Here is a 7,413-nt window from a genome sequence, read left to right as displayed (position 1 = left end):
TTGGCTGGTGACATGTTCATTCCCATTGGTAACCGTTGGTACATATACATCGGTGCGCCCGGATAGGGGCAAATCCCTGTGTATCTCTGCGATTTTTTAGATAGGGGTAGAGTATGAAAAGCAGATTTTTAATCTATAACAGAAAGAACTCGACACTCTGATTTTCCTAATCTAGAAAGAACATTCTGCAACGAGAGATAATTCTGTTGAGCTGTCACAACTTTCCGGTTGAGAAACCTAAAATCTGAAACAAATCTAAATTGATCTGAATTGGGCTTCTTGATTAACAAACACGGCGAACTGTAGGCGGAACAACCCTTCTTGAGAATCCCTAACTTCACCAACTTCCGTAGTTCTCTATCCATTATGGGTTTCTGTACATCTGGAATTGGATATGGTTTGATATAAAATGGAGTTGTGTCCTTCAATTCAATATCCACTTCAATGTTTGGACAATGTCCTATCTCACCATAAAGACTAAAAGCATCTTTGTGCTTTAAAATCATCTCCCTTACTCTTTGTTTCCCTTCTGTGTCTAAAATACAAGTGTCCGAATCAAGATCAATGGTATCCTTTAAAATCTCTTGAGGTGTCTTCCTGGAAAGGGGATCAGTACATTCAAGGTGGGGATACTTTTTCAGGTTTTTATACTGGACATCTGACTCACAAGAAGCTCTTGTCAAATGCGTCTGTAACATCTCCTGTGGAACTTGCCTGAAAGTATGAGAAAACTCACCCAAGTCAGTAAACGCTACTGGTTTATCAGAACTTAGAGAAATTGATCTTTTCCCCGTATTAGTGACCTGAACAGTACCCGTGCCCTTCTTAAGCTTTAAAAGTATATGAGATGGACAAAATCTGGTCAAATATTTACCAGAGTGTAGAAGGATCTCAGAAATTTTCAATACTTTTGGCAACTTACCTTTCACCAATACATGTTTTGTTTCTCCGGGTTTGATGATACTACGGTTGACAGGTGTGAACCAAACCTTCTTTGGTCTCACAGTAAAAGTACGGGTTGCAAAATCTAATGAACCATTCAAAGCGGACAACGTAGAGGCTCCTACCAACACATCTGGGCCAGTCAGGTTGTCTACTATGCAGACATAAATTCTCAACCTACAACCCTGAATAGAAACTTCGAATGATAGTGCTTGATTAGTCTGTAGATATTCTCCATTACCAATTTTGAAGCAACGTGGTGCAATATCAAATGCTGGCAAGCTACTAAGAAACTTCGATTTCTGTATACAAGAACCTGAAATAAGACTAGAAGTTGCTCCTGAATCAAACAATAAGAGAATACCCTCTTTACTATCAAGATAGCCTTTGGCATAATTATTAGCTGTTAACTGTATGGCTGTAGTGTCAGTACCTAAAAATTCAGATGGGTCTTCAGCTTTTCTAACAGTTTCTCGGGGTAACTCAGTTGGTCCTTCTGAACCACCCCCTACTGAAAATTCTGATCTCTATTGGGTTGTCTGGGTCGCCATGACTGTCCTGACCTACCTGAGCCTTGGTCTTGCTGAAAGGAAGACTGGTTCATCATGTGATCGGCTTGCGTCTGGAACATAGGGTGCTGACCTTGTTGGGCTGGAAATGGAGAGGGTTGTCCCTGTTGAGCTTAAAATCGAGAGGACTGTCCCTGTTGACCTTGTGCCATCTTGAGGTAACTCCAACACTTTCTCCATCCATGACCAAACTTCCCACAGAAATGACACTGGAACGGACGGTATCCCTTGTTTTGCGGGCGATCAGTTGACCTTCTAGGACTGGGTTCTCGTTGTTGATCCTGGGTGGGAGTACGAGGACGAGAGGGGCTATTAGATCGATGACGATACCCGTGTCCGAACCCATTCCTCATTCTCTGTCTTCTGGGACTCCGACTATTGGGCCTATGATCATCATGACGACAACTTCCTGCTGCATTGCTGGCAAACTGCACCTATAGGTCTTTGATGCTTGCTTCTAGTTCGTGAATGTCACTCTTGATGTCCCTTACATCTTGGGAGGGAGCTGCTACATGCACCTGATCTGTAAAGGATACACTTTTCGGCATCATATCTAAGTACTTTTGGGCTAGATTGGCAAGAACTTAGGCATTGGCTCCAACTGGAGCGGCCATGACAACTGCTCTCTGGCATTCTTCTGGCAGAGAGTGTAAAAACTTTGTTCGGATCTGTTGATCATTGTAGTTTATCATCTGCCCTGCAATTCTTATCTTCTGCAAGAACTGCTCTGCAGATTCACCTGTTTTGTAAACAATGTTGTCAAAGTATTTGACATTGGCAAACTCGCTATGGTGTTGGCTAAACCGCTGGATGAATGAGTCTCTCATATCATTCAGGTCTGTAAACATGCGACCATGTGCCCACAATCTTGCATTTCCTGCTAGGGACAATCTAAACCTAACCGTTACGGCTGGCATTGCTGCAGCATTGGGGTTGTCTAATCCATGGACCTGCAAATAGTCTGTAAAGAGATACCAATGACTGATCGCTTTCTCATTAGATACATCTTCACCAGTAAACTTAGGGTCTGGAAGAAAATCTGCTGGTCTAAGTACTGGTTGAGCTGGGGCTGCACCTGGAGCTGGAGCTGGAGCTGGGGCTGGAGCTGGAGCTGGAGCTGGAGCTGCGGCTGGGGCTGCACCTGGAGCTGGGTCTGCCATCTGTAGTGCTATAAAACTGAAAAACTAAGAGTTGACAAGTAGAAATCCTAGTATTTGAAATGGCAACGCATCACAAACTATAACTACACGCAGTGTCAACACATTAAGTCTTCCCAGAGTTTAAAATTAGAAATGAAATGACCGTGAGTATAGCATGCCAATGGTTAGGAGTAATGCATGAAGTTCCCTTGCACTACCACGCCTCAAAATGAAAAGCTAACTTGGTAATAAGTAGGCCTATTCCTCCTAGTAAATCAATTTAAGATAGGACTAAGTATCGCTACCGGACAAGGAAAACTGGCAAAGCTGGAAATCAAGAAAATTATAGCGAGCAAAAAGTTGACACAAACATTACAATGTTGACACAAACATATGCAATAATGCGACTAAAAGATACCACATATCTGTAACTTGATACCGATTGTCTATGAAGATGGAACATTATACAAACAACAATAATGATCTAGAAACAGTAGAAGTAAACTAGTCTCTCATACACAAAAACAGTGTGCATTATTCGAAGACATCTAAGGATCACTCCTGAAGATAACTGCATAGCGGGTAACAATGTCCATCACTGTTTGACGAGGGGTTGATCACGTTGAAACCTCCGACAATCCTTGTAGGTAGTACTGCAGTAGATAACCATCACCTGGTTACTGGCTATCAAAACACCGTCACTGATGACGTCGACACTCGCATACACTGGCAACATGAACTTCGTAAACCGCAGATTGACGATCACGAGACGATAAGACATAGACCAGTACGAGTTTCACTATAGATCATGCACAGTTCGAGTTGACAAATACCATTCCTGGTGGTTGGAGTCTGGTGAGACCAGATCTAGCGTAGGTATAGACAGTTTGGAGGAGTTTACACTTACTTCCTATCTCATGAAACATATCACTATCAGTGTTCCAACATTGCACTCATCACTCCCTATCAGTAAAGCATCATCAGTATCCGAGTATGTGCTGCAACGTAACGTATAAGCAGGTACACCATGTACACGGATAGTTTCAGTCACCTCTCTCCGATCCGATGAAGAAATGATAACAAAATGTTATCGTCAACAACCAGGTCACGATTGAGTGCACCAGCCACCACCAAGTGCCAAATGTACACAACACAGTAGTCAGTACACACTCTACATTTGAGTGTCCCCGATCGAGCACGCCATCCGCAAACTTGAAACGTTCGGATGAAAACGAAAACTACCGTTAAATTAACTCACTATTGCCCGGTGTTCGGCACCATGTTATGTTTTCCTGGTTCCATTTCATTCAATAGAGGCAAGTCCTGGTTTATCGTAGAACATCACTTTATTATTCGAAATGACAATCTCCACCACATGAACAAGCTGAGCGCGTCGCTCCTTCTCGGAAGATCCCCGGATGAACAGGGTCTACACAACCCGTGCCCTAATTAAAGGAGTCTGGGCCTGCTCTAAATATTGTGCTATTTATACATCACAATTATAGTATAAGCTGAACATCTATTAGCTAAGTTACACCAGCAGATCATGATTAAACGTGCACACCCCCATCATATATATTTATTCTTTTTTATATAATGAATCAACCACCCAAATATCGTCAGCATCAGTTGTGAGATGCCTGAGTACTGGCCGTAAACAGACACAGCCACATGCCCAACTCTTAACAAGAACAGTCCCACAGCGACGACCAAAAATGTACCTACCGATTCAGGGGCCTTATTCACAAAAGTCTCGCTAAGTATTTGCGAAGCGAAGCGTTTGCGAAACCCATGCGCAATCGCTAACTTAATTATGGAGTTAACGAGGGTTGAGCGACCACACTGCGATTGCGAAGCGTGAGCGATGTCTTCATGAAATCACCCGCAATGCGTGCGAGGAGTTTGTGAAGACACTGTGAATTCGCTAAATTACCGACGACCTGGCGAAGCGATTGCGTAGCGAGGCTTTTGTGATTAGAAAATTTTGCTAGGCGAGGTGTTTGCGATTGCGAAGCGTTTGCGAGGCTTTTGTGAATAAGGCCCCAGATTCAGTATCAGTGTCAAAATAGTTATTGTTCAATCTGTTCTCTCCATAGTCAAGTCCTCTGTCCTCAGCATCACTGATTACCAGCACTTCATGGTAAGCAGCTTCCCCTAAGTCTGCTCTACACATTTTGTCATATTCCGATGAACCACAATTCTGGAGAGGAAGAATGACAAACCACAGTCCCCTTATTCAACCTAAAGCACAACCGTTCATCAACTATAAGTTATAATCAAGGCATTACATGTAGCTAAGTTATCATCCGGAATAGAAAAGTTAAGGAACCCACAGACAGACCGACGCACAGATGACCAAGGCGAAAACATGATCCGTCTCTTCATTCGAGATGGTGGTGGTGTGGCCATAAGAATCAACCATCCATTTATGTCTGAAGTTGTGCTGCTTCTAGATGCAATCCCAGTCGTTACTTACATCGCTCATTTCTCTGTTTGTGCGCTTGACCGAATTCCTACCACTTTGTCTTGTGCAGTCAGATGATGAGCGATATTTGTCCTTCAATGCGAAATCTTGCTCACTTTCCTACAACAAAAATTATAAAAAGTTAAGTGCCTTGTAACTACAGTGTAGTGGTCTCCTAGTCCTACCCACACAGAAGAAGATTTGAGGACAATTGGACAAGGCGTTCTCTAGATATCATCCAGGAAAAGAAATTCACATATTGCCCAGTGGTGCCACCTACCATAATTGGATTATGCCCAATTTCAAAAGAAACCTTACTTTAGTGATTCCCTACTCACACCAAAAATGCAGTTCAATTGGACAAGGAAATCTCTCCGGATATCATCCGGAATACAAATATGCGCATAGAAATTCACATATCGGCCAGTGGCCCCATACGATAATCACTAAATCAGATTACCGGTGTAATGTTTTTGAGTGTTTCTGTTTTTGAGTGTTTCCCCTCATTGTTTGGGAACGCTCAAAAATAGATTGACAAGTTTTTCTGTGTATCCCCCTATTGAAAAGTCGTGGTCTCTCTAGCTGCCTATTGTTTGGAAACACTGACACATGGGAAACAACCACAGATGTTACACCGGTATGCCCAAATCTGAGTGGAACTTCCTCTAGTGGTCCCTACCCACACAAAAGATTTGAGCTTAAAATTGGACATGGCATAAGATCTCTATCACCCGGAATGTAAAAGTTCACATACGCATGGACAATAGACCGATGCATGGACGACTGGGGCAATTAAACACATTTACCGCCTCACTTGAGGCAGGAAGCCATAAACATCAACCATACCCACTTCTGTCTGAAGTTGTGTTGCTTCAAGATTCAATCCCAGTCACAACCACATGCACTCGACTCCAGTGTTACTTACTTCACTCATTTCTCTGTTTGTGCGCTTGCCGGTACAACTTTGTCTTCCATATCCTCAGGCAGATGATGAACCATCTTTGTGGCCAATTGCAAAATCCTGCTCACTTTCCTACAACAACAAAATTAACATAATTGTACATCTGTTTTCCTAGATTTGACAAGAGTTGTTGATGACCTGAAAAAAACTGTACATGTTTTGAAAAAGAAGAACAGGGAAATGGAGATCATTCCAATGAAGTCTAATACAGCTAAACCAGTTCAACGTAGTCCAGCCAATTCCGTAGTTGCCAGTCGTCAAAGTCCAGTGGATTTTGTGGTAGCCAACAAACAACCATTACAACCAACTTTGCAGACCCAAGTAGGCACAGTAGCAACTCCAGCAAAACCGATACATGTGGCTGCAACTCCCGGTCCTAAGGCCAAGCAAGCTGACACTGTATTACATACAGTCAAGGGAGAGAAGATTGTGAGTATCATTACTGTAGCAACCACCATCAATTTCCCATAGGGGCTGCAACTTAACCCTTTGGTTGTGGCTGAAAATTGGGATATATTGTAAGCGAACTGTTACATAATTTTGTGCATTCATATTTACAAAAGTGATTGCTGTATAAGGAATCCTGGGTAAGTGGTATTGCCATTAGCCTGGGGTCTGAATCGGCTGGTGAGTGATTGGTCATAGCTCTTGTGCCTTGTGAATGCCACAATTTGATACCAGCCGTATTTAAGGTGACTTTGAATGGGTGAGTGGTACTGTATGCCATGAGCCTGGTGTCTGAATCTCAATCAGCTGGTATAGGTGATTGGTGAAATTGATCACATCAAATCAGTTTTTGGTACCGGTATTCAATATCGTCCATTCAATATTCTCACAAATCATGTTTTTATTTGTATGTATGTTTTAGGTCCTCCATGCACCCTCAGGTGATTTGAAAGTTCCCAAGAAGGCATGGGAGATGATCCAGGTTGTAACCAGTATGTCGAGATTCTGTGGCGACCTGACAGAGGCTGTGTTTGGCAGGGAATACTTGCAGAACCATAGTATGAGTGGAAAGAAGGGTCCAAAAGTAAAAGCAGGTGAAGAGGTTAAGCCAGCTGCAGACAAAGGTCTTATTATGAAGATCAAAGGTAAAAAAAAGCTCATGATTAAAATTCTAATAAAATAATAGAAAAAAATGTTTGTAACTTCAGGTTTTACTGTCAAGGGTGAGCAAGAAAACTGGACTAACTGAAGGAAACAAATCCGAACTACTATCAAGATGCAGTCATATCGGGTCTACGTATATAGTCTACAGGGCAAGGCACATAAACATTCAGTATCAGTGCAAATCGAGCATCTGCATGTAACATAACCAATCACCAGCAGTGGTTAGGC

This window comes from Lineus longissimus, chromosome 6 (genome assembly GCF_910592395.1).
Source record: "Lineus longissimus chromosome 6, tnLinLong1.2, whole genome shotgun sequence".
Taxonomy (NCBI): Eukaryota; Metazoa; Nemertea; class Pilidiophora; order Heteronemertea; family Lineidae; genus Lineus; species Lineus longissimus.
This window is presented reverse-complemented; position numbering follows the sequence as displayed.